The 15471-nt window shown below is 45.0% G+C and overlaps 12 non-coding genes across 12 annotated transcripts; all 12 read left to right on the forward strand.

The window, feature by feature from the left end:
- Positions 1 to 811: 811 nt before the first annotated feature.
- LOC141230657 (U2 spliceosomal RNA) lies at positions 812 to 1002 on the forward strand. Its single transcript, XR_012297110.1, has one exon. It is a non-coding gene; the product is annotated as a U2 spliceosomal RNA (small nuclear RNA).
- Positions 1003 to 2117: 1115 nt separating this feature from the next.
- On the forward strand, positions 2118 to 2308 carry LOC141230658 (U2 spliceosomal RNA). Its single transcript, XR_012297111.1, has one exon. It is a non-coding gene; the product is annotated as a U2 spliceosomal RNA (small nuclear RNA).
- Positions 2309 to 3423: 1115 nt separating this feature from the next.
- LOC141230659 (U2 spliceosomal RNA) lies at positions 3424 to 3614 on the forward strand. The gene has a single exon (XR_012297112.1). It is a non-coding gene; the product is annotated as a U2 spliceosomal RNA (small nuclear RNA).
- Positions 3615 to 4729: 1115 nt separating this feature from the next.
- LOC141230660 (U2 spliceosomal RNA) lies at positions 4730 to 4920 on the forward strand. Its single transcript, XR_012297113.1, has one exon. It is a non-coding gene; the product is annotated as a U2 spliceosomal RNA (small nuclear RNA).
- A 1115-nt stretch (positions 4921 to 6035) lies between these two features.
- Positions 6036 to 6226, forward strand: LOC141230661 (U2 spliceosomal RNA). Its single transcript, XR_012297114.1, has one exon. It is a non-coding gene; the product is annotated as a U2 spliceosomal RNA (small nuclear RNA).
- A 1118-nt stretch (positions 6227 to 7344) lies between these two features.
- LOC141230663 (U2 spliceosomal RNA) lies at positions 7345 to 7535 on the forward strand. Its single transcript, XR_012297116.1, has one exon. It is a non-coding gene; the product is annotated as a U2 spliceosomal RNA (small nuclear RNA).
- Positions 7536 to 8650: 1115 nt separating this feature from the next.
- Positions 8651 to 8841, forward strand: LOC141230664 (U2 spliceosomal RNA). Its single transcript, XR_012297117.1, has one exon. It is a non-coding gene; the product is annotated as a U2 spliceosomal RNA (small nuclear RNA).
- Positions 8842 to 9956: 1115 nt separating this feature from the next.
- On the forward strand, positions 9957 to 10147 carry LOC141230665 (U2 spliceosomal RNA). The gene has a single exon (XR_012297118.1). It is a non-coding gene; the product is annotated as a U2 spliceosomal RNA (small nuclear RNA).
- A 1115-nt stretch (positions 10148 to 11262) lies between these two features.
- Positions 11263 to 11453, forward strand: LOC141230666 (U2 spliceosomal RNA). The gene has a single exon (XR_012297119.1). It is a non-coding gene; the product is annotated as a U2 spliceosomal RNA (small nuclear RNA).
- A 1115-nt stretch (positions 11454 to 12568) lies between these two features.
- LOC141230667 (U2 spliceosomal RNA) lies at positions 12569 to 12759 on the forward strand. Its single transcript, XR_012297120.1, has one exon. It is a non-coding gene; the product is annotated as a U2 spliceosomal RNA (small nuclear RNA).
- A 1115-nt stretch (positions 12760 to 13874) lies between these two features.
- LOC141230668 (U2 spliceosomal RNA) lies at positions 13875 to 14065 on the forward strand. The gene has a single exon (XR_012297121.1). It is a non-coding gene; the product is annotated as a U2 spliceosomal RNA (small nuclear RNA).
- Positions 14066 to 15180: 1115 nt separating this feature from the next.
- Positions 15181 to 15371, forward strand: LOC141230259 (U2 spliceosomal RNA). Its single transcript, XR_012296811.1, has one exon. It is a non-coding gene; the product is annotated as a U2 spliceosomal RNA (small nuclear RNA).
- Positions 15372 to 15471: the final 100 nt, after the last annotated feature.

The raw sequence follows: 15471 nt of genomic DNA on the forward strand, positions 1-15471 counted from the left end.
GTGAGATAAGCTGCACAATATAATTGACCTTTCAGTATATTGTTGCACACACACCATCTATTTAGCAAATGCCCTTGTTATCAACAGCAGCCTTTTAAACTCACCTGAGCTAACAGGTATGTGCGCTGGTTACTCTGCTGCGCTTAAAATTTCTTTTTTGGTTTGCTACAATGCCTTTTCTGAAACGTTGTCTCCTTCTGCTGGAACACTGACTTCTTTCATTTAATGCCTGCAGACTATAAAAGAGAACCCAACCCAAAAAGTTTGGTTGATTAGTCTGTGGCATTCTGTTAAACTGTTGCTTATGGGGGTCTCTGTGAGCTTCTCAGCGACATTCAGCCAGCCAGGTATCCTGCCTGCAGTAGATGGAATGTGGCAATGGAACGCTGGCTGCGCGTGTCATAATAGGCTCTGAGCCTTTATATACCTGTGCACAGCAGCAGCCACCTTCAGTCTGCTGCTGGACAGCCAGCAGCAGCAGCAGCAGGAGAGGTATGTAATCAGGAGCCCTCCTGCTAAGGGTAGACAGCTGCTCGTTCCACCCCACCCCCCGCCTTAATTGGTTCTCCTCCCTTCCAACGGTGTTGAGGCGGGTGGGAACAGCAGGGGGTGAAGGTGCTGTGTTTAAAGAGGTGGAGTTATGCAGATCTAAAACGCGTGGATTGCAGCAGCAGCAAGCCGAAAAGTGCAGGCATGTAAGGGATCTAGAGGTTGACAACATGTCTTCTTAACGGGAGTCCAGGAGCTCATCTCCACAAATGGACTTTTTAGGATCCTTGGGTGGCTCCGTAGTTTGAAACCAATTCTGGTTATCGCTTCTCGGCCTTTTGGCTAAGATCAAGTGTAGTATCTGTTCTTATCAGTTTAATATCTGATACGTCCCCTATCTGGGGACCATATATTAAATGGATTTTTAGAACAGGGAGATGGAAAAAGAGCTTGCTCTGTCCACTCCACGCATTGACCTGGTATTGCAGTATCTCCAGGACCGGTGCACCCCTTCTTTAATGCAGTTTCTAAAATCAGAAAGAATTGAATTCAATGTTTTTTGTTCATTTTGCTTGTTTGTCGGATTTTGGGATGGACTCTTTGGCTCTGCTTTTCTTCTCCTCATTGGATTTTTCATGTTCAAAGTTGCAGAAGCCAGATTACAAGCTCATTTTGGTTCAACTTCAGCAACTGTGCATTGCATTGCCATGTAATGTGATGCAATGCTATCTTTCTAGCTCTCCCTTTTTACTTCCTTTTGGATAAACAGACATATTAGGCAAGCATTTTGGAGCTTTCACCTAAATAACTACAGGTGGTGAGATAAGCTGCACAATATAATTGACCTTTCAGTATATTGTTGCACACACACCATCTATTTAGCAAATGCCCTTGTTATCAACAGCAGCCTTTTAAACTCACCTGAGCTAACAAGTATGTGCGCTGGTTACTCTGCTGCGCTTAAAATTTCTTTTTTGGTTTGCTACAATGCCTTTTCTGAAACGTTGTCTCCTTCTGCTGGAACACTGACTTCTTTCATTTAATGCCTGCAGACTATAAAAGAGAACCCAACCCAAAAAGTTTGGTTGATTAGTCTGTGGCATTCTGTTAAACTGTTGCTTATGGCGGTCTCTGTGAGCTTCTCAGCGACATTCAGCCAGCCAGGTATCCTGCCTGCAGTAGATGGAATGTGGCAATGGAACGCTGGCTGCGCGTGTCATAATAGGCTCTGAGCCTTTATATACCTGTGCACAGCAGCAGCCACCTTCAGTCTGCTGCTGGACAGCCAGCAGCAGCAGCAGCAGGAGAGGTATGTAATCAGGAGCCCTCCTGCTAAGGGTAGACAGCTGCTCGTACCACCCCACCCCCCGCCTTAATTGGTTCTCCTCCCTTCCAACGGTGTTGAGGCGGGTGGGAACAGCAGGGGGTGAAGGTGCTGTGTTTAAAGAGGTGGAGTTATGCAGATCTAAAACGCGTGGATTGCAGCAGCAGCAAGCCGAAAAGTGCAGGCATGTAAGGGATCTAGAGGTTGACAACATGTCTTCTTAACGGGAGTCCAGGAGCTCATCTCCACAAATGGACTTTTTAGGATCCTTGGGTGGCTCCGTAGTTTGAAACCAATTCTGGTTATCGCTTCTCGGCCTTTTGGCTAAGATCAAGTGTAGTATCTGTTCTTATCAGTTTAATATCTGATACGTCCCCTATCTGGGGACCATATATTAAATGGATTTTTAGAACAGGGAGATGGAAAAAGAGCTTGCTCTGTCCACTCCACGCATTGACCTGGTATTGCAGTATCTCCAGGACCGGTGCACCCCTTCTTTAATGCAGTTTCTAAAATCAGAAAGAATTGAATTCAATGTTTTTTGTTCATTTTGCTTGTTTGTCGGATTTTGGGATGGACTCTTTGGCTCTGCTTTTCTTCTCCTCATTGGATTTTTCATGTTCAAAGTTGCAGAAGCCAGATTACAAGCTCATTTTGGTTCAACTTCAGCAACTGTGCATTGCATTGCCATGTAATGTGATGCAATGCTATCTTTCTAGCTCTCCCTTTTTACTTCCTTTTGGATAAACAGACATATTAGGCAAGCATTTTGGAGCTTTCACCTAAATAACTACAGGTGGTGAGATAAGCTGCACAATATAATTGACCTTTCAGTATATTGTTGCACACACACCATCTATTTAGCAAATGCCCTTGTTATCAACAGCAGCCTTTTAAACTCACCTGAGCTAACAGGTATGTGCGCTGGTTACTCTGCTGCGCTTAAAATTTCTTTTTTGGTTTGCTACAATGCCTTTTCTGAAACGTTGTCTCCTTCTGCTGGAACACTGACTTCTTTCATTTAATGCCTGCAGACTATAAAAGAGAACCCAACCCAAAAAGTTTGGTTGATTAGTCTGTGGCATTCTGTTAAACTGTTGCTTATGGCGGTCTCTGTGAGCTTCTCAGCGACATTCAGCCAGCCAGGTATCCTGCCTGCAGTAGATGGAATGTGGCAATGGAACGCTGGCTGCGCGTGTCATAATAGGCTCTGAGCCTTTATATACCTGTGCACAGCAGCAGCCACCTTCAGTCTGCTGCTGGACAGCCAGCAGCAGCAGCAGCAGGAGAGGTATGTAATCAGGAGCCCTCCTGCTAAGGGTAGACAGCTGCTCGTTCCACCCCACCCCCCGCCTTAATTGGTTCTCCTCCCTTCCAACGGTGTTGAGGCGGGTGGGAACAGCAGGGGGTGAAGGTGCTGTGTTTAAAGAGGTGGAGTTATGCAGATCTAAAACGCGTGGATTGCAGCAGCAGCAAGCCGAAAAGTGCAGGCATGTAAGGGATCTAGAGGTTGACAACATGTCTTCTTAACGGGAGTCCAGGAGCTCATCTCCAAAAATGGACTTTTTAGGATCCTTGGGTGGCTCCGTAGTTTGAAACCAATTCTGGTTATCGCTTCTCGGCCTTTTGGCTAAGATCAAGTGTAGTATCTGTTCTTATCAGTTTAATATCTGATACGTCCCCTATCTGGGGACCATATATTAAATGGATTTTTAGAACAGGGAGATGGAAAAAGAGCTTGCTCTGTCCACTCCACGCATTGACCTGGTATTGCAGTATCTCCAGGACCGGTGCACCCCTTCTTTAATGCAGTTTCTAAAATCAGAAAGAATTGAATTCAATGTTTTTTGTTCATTTTGCTTGTTTGTCGGATTTTGGGATGGACTCTTTGGCTCTGCTTTTCTTCTCCTCATTGGATTTTTCATGTTCAAAGTTGCAGAAGCCAGATTACAAGCTCATTTTGGTTCAACTTCAGCAACTGTGCATTGCATTGCCATGTAATGTGATGCAATGCTATCTTTCTAGCTCTCCCTTTTTACTTCCTTTTGGATAAACAGACATATTAGGCAAGCATTTTGGAGCTTTCACCTAAATAACTACAGGTGGTGAGATAAGCTGCACAATATAATTGACCTTTCAGTATATTGTTGCACACACACCATCTATTTAGCAAATGCCCTTGTTATCAACAGCAGCCTTTTAAACTCACCTGAGCTAACAGGTATGTGCGCTGGTTACTCTGCTGCGCTTAAAATTTCTTTTTTGGTTTGCTACAATGCCTTTTCTGAAACGTTGTCTCCTTCTGCTGGAACACTGACTTCTTTCATTTAATGCCTGCAGACTATAAAAGAGAACCCAACCCAAAAAGTTTGGTTGATTAGTCTGTGGCATTCTGTTAAACTGTTGCTTATGGCGGTCTCTGTGAGCTTCTCAGCGACATTCAGCCAGCCAGGTATCCTGCCTGCAGTAGATGGAATGTGGCAATGGAACGCTGGCTGCGCGTGTCATAATAGGCTCTGAGCCTTTATATACCTGTGCACAGCAGCAGCCACCTTCAGTCTGCTGCTGGACAGCCAGCAGCAGCAGCAGCAGGAGAGGTATGTAATCAGGAGCCCTCCTGCTAAGGGTAGACAGCTGCTCGTTCCACCCCACCCCCCGCCTTAATTGGTTCTCCTCCCTTCCAACGGTGTTGAGGCGGGTGGGAACAGCAGGGGGTGAAGGTGCTGTGTTTAAAGAGGTGGAGTTATGCAGATCTAAAACGCGTGGATTGCAGCAGCAGCAAGCCGAAAAGTGCAGGCATGTAAGGGATCTAGAGGTTGACAACATGTCTTCTTAACGGGAGTCCAGGAGCTCATCTCCACAAATGGACTTTTTAGGATCCTTGGGTGGCTCCGTAGTTTGAAACCAATTCTGGTTATCGCTTCTCGGCCTTTTGGCTAAGATCAAGTGTAGTATCTGTTCTTATCAGTTTAATATCTGATACGTCCCCTATCTGGGGACCATATATTAAATGGATTTTTAGAACAGGGAGATGGAAAAAGAGCTTGCTCTGTCCACTCCACGCATTGACCTGGTATTGCAGTATCTCCAGGACCGGTGCACCCCTTCTTTAATGCAGTTTCTAAAATCAGAAAGAATTGAATTCAATGTTTTTTGTTCATTTTGCTTGTTTGTCGGATTTTGGGATGGACTCTTTGGCTCTGCTTTTCTTCTCCTCATTGGATTTTTCATGTTCAAAGTTGCAGAAGCCAGATTACAAGCTCATTTTGGTTCAACTTCAGCAACTGTGCATTGCATTGCCATGTAATGTGATGCAATGCTATCTTTCTAGCTCTCCCTTTTTACTTCCTTTTGGATAAACAGACATATTAGGCAAGCATTTTGGAGCTTTCACCTAAATAACTACAGGTGGTGAGATAAGCTGCACAATATAATTGACCTTTCAGTATATTGTTGCACACACACCATCTATTTAGCAAATGCCCTTGTTATCAACAGCAGCCTTTTAAACTCACCTGAGCTAACAGGTATGTGCGCTGGTTACTCTGCTGCGCTTAAAATTTCTTTTTTGGTTTGCTACAATGCCTTTTCTGAAACGTTGTCTCCTTCTGCTGGAACACTGACTTCTTTCATTTAATGCCTGCAGACTATAAAAGAGAACCCAACCCAAAAAGTTTGGTTGATTAGTCTGTGGCATTCTGTTAAACTGTTGCTTATGGCGGTCTCTGTGAGCTTCTCAGCGACATTCAGCCAGCCAGGTATCCTGCCTGCAGTAGATGGAATGTGGCAATGGAACGCTGGCTGCGCGTGTCATAATAGGCTCTGAGCCTTTATATACCTGTGCACAGCAGCAGCCACCTTCAGTCTGCTGCTGGACAGCCAGCAGCAGCAGCAGCAGGAGAGGTATGTAATCAGGAGCCCTCCTGCTAAGGGTAGACAGCTGCTCGTTCCACCCCACCCCCCGCCTTAATTGGTTCTCCTCCCTTCCAACGGTGTTGAGGCGGGTGGGAACAGCAGGGGGTGAAGGTGCTGTGTTTAAAGAGGTGGAGTTATGCAGATCTAAAACGCGTGGATTGCAGCAGCAGCAAGCCGAAAAGTTCAGGCATGTAAGGGATCTAGAGGTTGACAACATGTCTTCTTAACGGGAGTCCAGGAGCTCATCTCCACAAATGGACTTTTTAGGATCCTTGGGTGGCTCCGTAGTTTGAAACCAATTCTGGTTATCGCTTCTCGGCCTTTTGGCTAAGATCAAGTGTAGTATCTGTTCTTATCAGTTTAATATCTGATACGTCCCCTATCTGGGGACCATATATTAAATGGATTTTTAGAACAGGGAGATGGAAAAAGAGCTTGCTCTGTCCACTCCACGCATTGACCTGGTATTGCAGTATCTCCAGGACCGGTGCACCCCTTCTTTAATGCAGTTTCTAAAATCAGAAAGAATTGAATTCAATGTTTTTTGTTCATTTTGCTTGTTTGTCGGATTTTGGGATGGACTCTTTGGCTCTGCTTTTCTTCTCCTCATTGGATTTTTCATGTTCAAAGTTGCAGAAGCCAGATTACAAGCTCATTTTGGTTCAACTTCAGCAACTGTGCATTGCATTGCCATGTACTGTGATGCAATGCTATCTTTCTAGCTCTCCCTTTTTACTTCCTTTTGGATAAACAGACATATTAGGCAAGCATTTTGGAGCTTTCACCTAAATAACTACAGGTGGTGAGATAAGCTGCACAATATAATTGACCTTTCAGTATATTGTTGCACACACACCATCTATTTAGCAAATGCCCTTGTTATCAACAGCAGCCTTTTAAACTCACCTGAGCTAACAGGTATGTGCGCTGGTTACTCTGCTGCGCTTAAAATTTCTTTTTTGGTTTGCTACAATGCCTTTTCTGAAACGTTGTCTCCTTCTGCTGGAACACTGACTTCTTTCATTTAATGCCTGCAGACTATAAAAGAGAACCCAACCCAAAAAGTTTGGTTGATTAGTCTGTGGCATTCTGTTAAACTGTTGCTTATGGCGGTCTCTGTGAGCTTCTCAGCGACATTCAGCCAGCCAGGTATCCTGCCTGCAGTAGATGGAATGTGGCAATGGAACGCTGGCTGCGCGTGTCATAATAGGCTCTGAGCCTTTATATACCTGTGCACAGCAGCAGCCACCTTCAGTCTGCTGCTGGACAGCCAGCAGCAGCAGCAGCAGCAGGAGAGGTATGTAATCAGGAGCCCTCCTGCTAAGGGTAGACAGCTGCTCGTTCCACCCCACCCCCCGCCTTAATTGGTTCTCCTCCCTTCCAACGGTGTTGAGGCGGGTGGGAACAGCAGGGGGTGAAGGTGCTGTGTTTAAAGAGGTGGAGTTATGCAGATCTAAAACGCGTGGATTGCAGCAGCAGCAAGCCGAAAAGTGCAGGCATGTAAGGGATCTAGAGGTTGACAGCATGTCTTCTTAACGGGAGTCCAGGAGCTCATCTCCACAAATGGACTTTTTAGGATCCTTGGGTGGCTCCGTAGTTTGAAACCAATTCTGGTTATCGCTTCTCGGCCTTTTGGCTAAGATCAAGTGTAGTATCTGTTCTTATCAGTTTAATATCTGATACGTCCCCTATCTGGGGACCATATATTAAATGGATTTTTAGAACAGGGAGATGGAAAAAGAGCTTGCTCTGTCCACTCCACGCATTGACCTGGTATTGCAGTATCTCCAGGACCGGTGCACCCCTTCTTTAATGCAGTTTCTAAAATCAGAAAGAATTGAATTCAATGTTTTTTGTTCATTTTGCTTGTTTGTCGGATTTTGGGATGAACTCTTTGGCTCTGCTTTTCTTCTCCTCATTGGATTTTTCATGTTCAAAGTTGCAGAAGCCAGATTACAAGCTCATTTTGGTTCAACTTCAGCAACTGTGCATTGCATTGCCATGTAATGTGATGCAATGCTATCTTTCTAGCTCTCCCTTTTTACTTCCTTTTGGATAAACAGACATATTAGGCAAGCATTTTGGAGCTTTCACCTAAATAACTACAGGTGGTGAGATAAGCTGCACAATATAATTGACCTTTCAGTATATTGTTGCACACACACCATCTATTTAGCAAATGCCCTTGTTATCAACAGCAGCCTTTTAAACTCACCTGAGCTAACAGGTATGTGCGCTGGTTACTCTGCTGCGCTTAAAATTTCTTTTTTGGTTTGCTACAATGCCTTTTCTGAAACGTTGTCTCCTTCTGCTGGAACACTGACTTCTTTCATTTAATGCCTGCAGACTATAAAAGAGAACCCAACCCAAAAAGTTTGGTTGATTAGTCTGTGGCATTCTGTTAAACTGTTGCTTATGGCGGTCTCTGTGAGCTTCTCAGCGACATTCAGCCAGCCAGGTATCCTGCCTGCAGTAGATGGAATGTGGCAATGGAACGCTGGCTGCGCGTGTCATAATAGGCTCTGAGCCTTTATATACCTGTGCACAGCAGCAGCCACCTTCAGTCTGCTGCTGGACAGCCAGCAGCAGCAGCAGCAGGAGAGGTATGTAATCAGGAGCCCTCCTGCTAAGGGTAGACAGCTGCTCGTTCCACCCCACCCCCCGCCTTAATTGGTTCTCCTCCCTTCCAACGGTGTTGAGGCGGGTGGGAACAGCAGGGGGTGAAGGTGCTGTGTTTAAAGAGGTGGAGTTATGCAGATCTAAAACGCGTGGATTGCAGCAGCAGCAAGCCGAAAAGTGCAGGCATGTAAGGGATCTAGAGGTTGACAACATGTCTTCTTAACGGGAGTCCAGGAGCTCATCTCCACAAATGGACTTTTTAGGATCCTTGGGTGGCTCCGTAGTTTGAAACCAATTCTGGTTATCGCTTCTCGGCCTTTTGGCTAAGATCAAGTGTAGTATCTGTTCTTATCAGTTTAATATCTGATACGTCCCCTATCTGGGGACCATATATTAAATGGATTTTTAGAACAGGGAGATGGAAAAAGAGCTTGCTCTGTCCACTCCACGCATTGACCTGGTATTGCAGTATCTCCAGGACCGGTGCACCCCTTCTTTAATGCAGTTTCTAAAATCAGAAAGAATTGAATTCAATGTTTTTTGTTCATTTTGCTTGTTTGTCGGATTTTGGGATGGACTCTTTGGCTCTGCTTTTCTTCTCCTCATTGGATTTTTCATGTTCAAAGTTGCAGAAGCCAGATTACAAGCTCATTTTGGTTCAACTTCAGCAACTGTGCATTGCATTGCCATGTAATGTGATGCAATGCTATCTTTCTAGCTCTCCCTTTTTACTTCCTTTTGGATAAACAGACATATTAGGCAAGCATTTTGGAGCTTTCACCTAAATAACTACAGGTGGTGAGATAAGCTGCACAATATAATTGACCTTTCAGTATATTGTTGCACACACACCATCTATTTAGCAAATGCCCTTGTTATCAACAGCAGCCTTTTAAACTCACCTGAGCTAACAGGTATGTGCGCTGGTTACTCTGCTGCGCTTAAAATTTCTTTTTTGGTTTGCTACAATGCCTTTTCTGAAACGTTGTCTCCTTCTGCTGGAACACTGACTTCTTTCATTTAATGCCTGCAGACTATAAAAGAGAACCCAACCCAAAAAGTTTGGTTGATTAGTCTGTGGCATTCTGTTAAACTGTTGCTTATGGCGGTCTCTGTGAGCTTCTCAGCGACATTCAGCCAGCCAGGTATCCTGCCTGCAGTAGATGGAATGTGGCAATGGAACGCTGGCTGCGCGTGTCATAATAGGCTCTGAGCCTTTATATACCTGTGCACAGCAGCAGCCACCTTCAGTCTGCTGCTGGACAGCCAGCAGCAGCAGCAGCAGGAGAGGTATGTAATCAGGAGCCCTCCTGCTAAGGGTAGACAGCTGCTCGTTCCACCCCACCCCCCGCCTTAATTGGTTCTCCTCCCTTCCAACGGTGTTGAGGCGGGTGGGAACAGCAGGGGGTGAAGGTGCTGTGTTTAAAGAGGTGGAGTTATGCAGATCTAAAACGCGTGGATTGCAGCAGCAGCAAGCCGAAAAGTGCAGGCATGTAAGGGATCTAGAGGTTGACAACATGTCTTCTTAACGGGAGTCCAGGAGCTCATCTCCACAAATGGACTTTTTAGGATCCTTGGGTGGCTCCGTAGTTTGAAACCAATTCTGGTTATCGCTTCTCGGCCTTTTGGCTAAGATCAAGTGTAGTATCTGTTCTTATCAGTTTAATATCTGATACGTCCCCTATCTGGGGACCATATATTAAATGGATTTTTAGAACAGGGAGATGGAAAAAGAGCTTGCTCTGTCCACTCCACGCATTGACCTGGTATTGCAGTATCTCCAGGACCGGTGCACCCCTTCTTTAATGCAGTTTCTAAAATCAGAAAGAATTGAATTCAATGTTTTTTGTTCATTTTGCTTGTTTGTCGGATTTTGGGATGGACTCTTTGGCTCTGCTTTTCTTCTCCTCATTGGATTTTTCATGTTCAAAGTTGCAGAAGCCAGATTACAAGCTCATTTTGGTTCAACTTCAGCAACTGTGCATTGCATTGCCATGTAATGTGATGCAATGCTATCTTTCTAGCTCTCCCTTTATACTTCCTTTTGGATAAACAGACATATTAGGCAAGCATTTTGGAGCTTTCACCTAAATAACTACAGGTGGTGAGATAAGCTGCACAATATAATTGACCTTTCAGTATATTGTTGCACACACACCATCTATTTAGCAAATGCCCTTGTTATCAACAGCAGCCTTTTAAACTCACCTGAGCTAACAGGTATGTGCGCTGGTTACTCTGCTGCGCTTAAAATTTCTTTTTTGGTTTGCTACAATGCCTTTTCTGAAACGTTGTCTCCTTCAGCTGGAACACTGACTTCTTTCATTTAATGCCTGCAGACTATAAAAGAGAACCCAACCCAAAAAGTTTGGTTGATTAGTCTGTGGCATTCTGTTAAACTGTTGCTTATGGCGGTCTCTGTGAGCTTCTCAGCGACATTCAGCCAGCCAGGTATCCTGCCTGCAGTAGATGGAATGTGGCAATGGAACGCTGGCTGCGCGTGTCATAATAGGCTCTGAGCCTTTATATACCTGTGCACAGCAGCAGCCACCTTCAGTCTGCTGCTGGACAGCCAGCAGCAGCAGCAGCAGGAGAGGTATGTAATCAGGAGCCCTCCTGCTAAGGGTAGACAGCTGCTCGTTCCACCCCACCCCCCGCCTTAATTGGTTCTCCTCCCTTCCAACGGTGTTGAGGCGGGTGGGAACAGCAGGGGGTGAAGGTGCTGTGTTTAAAGAGGTGGAGTTATGCAGATCTAAAACGCGTGGATTGCAGCAGCAGCAAGCCGAAAAGTGCAGGCATGTAAGGGATCTAGAGGTTGACAACATGTCTTCTTAACGGGAGTCCAGGAGCTCATCTCCACAAATGGACTTTTTAGGATCCTTGGGTGGCTCCGTAGTTTGAAACCAATTCTGGTTATCGCTTCTCGGCCTTTTGGCTAAGATCAAGTGTAGTATCTGTTCTTATCAGTTTAATATCTGATACGTCCCCTATCTGGGGACCATATATTAAATGGATTTTTAGAACAGGGAGATGGAAAAAGAGCTTGCTCTGTCCACTCCACGCATTGACCTGGTATTGCAGTATCTCCAGGACCGGTGCACCCCTTCTTTAATGCAGTTTCTAAAATCAGAAAGAATTGAATTCAATGTTTTTTGTTCATTTTGCTTGTTTGTCGGATTTTGGGATGGACTCTTTGGCTCTGCTTTTCTTCTCCTCATTGGATTTTTCATGTTCAAAGTTGCAGAAGCCAGATTACAAGCTCATTTTGGTTCAACTTCAGCAACTGTGCATTGCATTGCCATGTAATGTGATGCAATGCTATCTTTCTAGCTCTCCCTTTATACTTCCTTTTGGATAAACAGACATATTAGGCAAGCATTTTGGAGCTTTCACCTAAATAACTACAGGTGGTGAGATAAGCTGCACAATATAATTGACCTTTCAGTATATTGTTGCACACACACCATCTATTTAGCAAATGCCCTTGTTATCAACAGCAGCCTTTTAAACTCACCTGAGCTAACAGGTATGTGCGCTGGTTACTCTGCTGCGCTTAAAATTTCTTTTTTGGTTTGCTACAATGCCTTTTCTGAAACGTTGTCTCCTTCAGCTGGAACACTGACTTCTTTCATTTAATGCCTGCAGACTATAAAAGAGAACCCAACCCAAAAAGTTTGGTTGATTAGTCTGTGGCATTCTGTTAAACTGTTGCTTATGGCGGTCTCTGTGAGCTTCTCAGCGACATTCAGCCAGCCAGGTATCCTGCCTGCAGTAGATGGAATGTGGCAATGGAACGCTGGCTGCGCGTGTCATAATAGGCTCTGAGCCTTTATATACCTGTGCACAGCAGCAGCCACCTTCAGTCTGCTGCTGGACAGCCAGCAGCAGCAGCAGCAGGAGAGGTATGTAATCAGGAGCCCTCCTGCTAAGGGTAGACAGCTGCTCGTTCCACCCCACCCCCCGCCTTAATTGGTTCTCCTCCCTTCCAACGGTGTTGAGGCGGGTGGGAACAGCAGGGGGTGAAGGTGCTGTGTTTAAAGAGGTGGAGTTATGCAGATCTAAAACGCGTGGATTGCAGCAGCAGCAAGCCGAAAAGTGCAGGCATGTAAGGGATCTAGAGGTTGACAACATGTCTTCTTAACGGGAGTCCAGGAGCTCATCTCCACAAATGGACTTTTTAGGATCCTTGGGTGGCTCCGTAGTTTGAAACCAATTCTGGTTATCGCTTCTCGGCCTTTTGGCTAAGATCAAGTGTAGTATCTGTTCTTATCAGTTTAATATCTGATACGTCCCCTATCTGGGGACCATATATTAAATGGATTTTTAGAACAGGGAGATGGAAAAAGAGCTTGCTCTGTCCACTCCACGCATTGACCTGGTATTGCAGTATCTCCAGGACCGGTGCACCCCTTCTTTAATGCAGTTTCTAAAATCAGAAAGAATTGAATTCAATGTTTTTTGTTCATTTTGCTTGTTTGTCGGATTTTGGGATGGACTCTTTGGCTCTGCTTTTCTTCTCCTCATTGGATTTTTCATGTTCAAAGTTGCAGAAGCCAGATTACAAGCTCATTTTGGTTCAACTTCAGCAACTGTGCATTGCATTGCCATGTAATGTGATGCAATGCTATCTTTCTAGCTCTCCCTTTATACTTCCTTTTGGATAAACAGACATATTAGGCAAGCATTTTGGAGCTTTCACCTAAATAACTACAGGTGGTGAGATAAGCTGCACAATATAATTGACCTTTCAGTATATTGTTGCACACACACCATCTATTTAGCAAATGCCCTTGTTATCAACAGCAGCCTTTTAAACTCACCTGAGCTAACAGGTATGTGCGCTGGTTACTCTGCTGCGCTTAAAATTTCTTTTTTGGTTTGCTACAATGCCTTTTCTGAAACGTTGTCTCCTTCAGCTGGAACACTGACTTCTTTCATTTAATGCCTGCAGACTATAAAAGAGAACCCAACCCAAAAAGTTTGGTTGATTAGTCTGTGGCATTCTGTTAAACTGTTGCTTATGGCGGTCTCTGTGAGCTTCTCAGCGACATTCAGCCAGCCAGGTATCCTGCCTGCAGTAGATGGAATGTGGCAATGGAACGCTGGCTGCGCGTGTCATAATAGGCTCTGAGCCTTTATATACCTGTGCACAGCAGCAGCCACCTTCAGTCTGCTGCTGGACAGCCAGCAGCAGCAGCAGCAGGAGAGGTATGTAATCAGGAGCCCTCCTGCTAAGGGTAGACAGCTGCTCGTTCCACCCCACCCCCCGCCTTAATTGGTTCTCCTCCCTTCCAACGGTGTTGAGGCGGGTGGGAACAGCAGGGGGTGAAGGTGCTGTGTTTAAAGAGGTGGAGTTATGCAGATCTAAAACGCGTGGATTGCAGCAGCAGCAAGCCGAAAAGTGCAGGCATGTAAGGGATCTAGAGGTTGACAACATGTCTTCTTAACGGGAGTCCAGGAGCTCATCTCCACAAATGGACTTTTTAGGATCCTTGGGTGGCTCCGTAGTTTGAAACCAATTCTGGTTATCGCTTCTCGGCCTTTTGGCTAAGATCAAGTGTAGTATCTGTTCTTATCAGTTTAATATCTGATACGTCCCCTATCTGGGGACCATATATTAAATGGATTTTTAGAACAGGGAGATGGAAAAAGAGCTTGCTCTGTCCACTCCACGCATTGACCTGGTATTGCAGTATCTCCAGGACCGGTGCACCCCTTCTTTAATGCAGTTTCTAAAATCAGAAAGAATTGAATTCAATGTTTTTTGTTCATTTTGCTTGTTTGTCGGATTTTGGGATGGACTCTTTGGCTCTGCTTTTCTTCTCCTCATTGGATTTTTCATGTTCAAAGTTGCAGAAGCCAGATTACAAGCTCATTTTGGTTCAACTTCAGCAACTGTGCATTGCATTGCCATGTAATGTGATGCAATGCTATCTTTCTAGCTCTCCCTTTTTACTTCCTTTTGGATAAACAGACATATTAGGCAAGCATTTTGGAGCTTTCACCTAAATAACTACAGGTGGTGAGATAAGCTGCACAATATAATTGACCTTTCAGTATATTGTTGCACACACACCATCTATTTAGCAAATGCCCTTGTTATCAACAGCAGCCTTTTAAACTCACCTGAGCTAACAGGTATGTGCGCTGGTTACTCTGCTGCGCTTAAAATTTCTTTTTTGGTTTGCTACAATGCCTTTTCTGAAACGTTGTCTCCTTCTGCTGGAACACTGACTTCTTTCATTTAATGCCTGCAGACTATAAAAGAGAACCCAACCCAAAAAGTTTGGTTGATTAGTCTGTGGCATTCTGTTAAACTGTTGCTTATGGCGGTCTCTGTGAGCTTCTCAGCGACATTCAGCCAGCCAGGTATCCTGCCTGCAGTAGATGGAATGTGGCAATGGAACGCTGGCTGCGCGTGTCATAATAGGCTCTGAGCCTTTATATACCTGTGCACAGCAGCAGCCACCTTCAGTCTGCTGCTGGACAGCCAGCAGCAGCAGCAGCAGGAGAGGTATGTAATCAGGAGCCCTCCTGCTAAGGGTAGACAGCTGCTCGTTCCACCCCACCCCCCGCCTTAATTGGTTCTCCTCCCTTCCAACGGTGTTGAGGCGGGTGGGAACAGCAGGGGGTGAAGGTGCTGTGTTTAAAGAGGTGGAGTTATGCAGATCTAAAACGCGTGGATTGCAGCAGCAGCAAGCCGAAAAGTGCAGGCATGTAAGGGATCTAGAGGTTGACAACATGTCTTCTTAACGGGAGTCCAGGAGCTCATCTCCACAAATGGACTTTTTAGGATCCTTGGGTGGCTCCGTAGTTTGAAACCAATTCTGGTTATCGCTTCTCGACCTTTTGGCTAAGATCAAGTGTAGTATCTGTTCTTATCAGTTTAATATCTGATACGTCCCCTATCTGGGGACCATATATTAAATGGATTTTTAGAACAGGGAGATGGAAAAAGAGCTTGCTCTGTCCACTCCACGCATTGATCTGGTATTGCAGTATCTCCAGGACCGGTGCACCCCTTCTTTAATGCAGTTTCTAAAATCAGAAAGAATTGAATTCAATGTTTTTTGTTCATTTTGCTTGTTTGTCGGATTTGGGGATGGACTCTTTGGCTTTGCTTT

The sequence above is a fragment of the Phyllobates terribilis genome, unplaced genomic scaffold, assembly GCF_046119375.1.
Source record: "Phyllobates terribilis strain yellow unplaced genomic scaffold, ASM4611937v1 Scaffold_499__1_contigs__length_1316695, whole genome shotgun sequence".
Lineage (NCBI taxonomy): Eukaryota > Metazoa > Chordata > Amphibia > Anura > Dendrobatidae > Phyllobates > Phyllobates terribilis.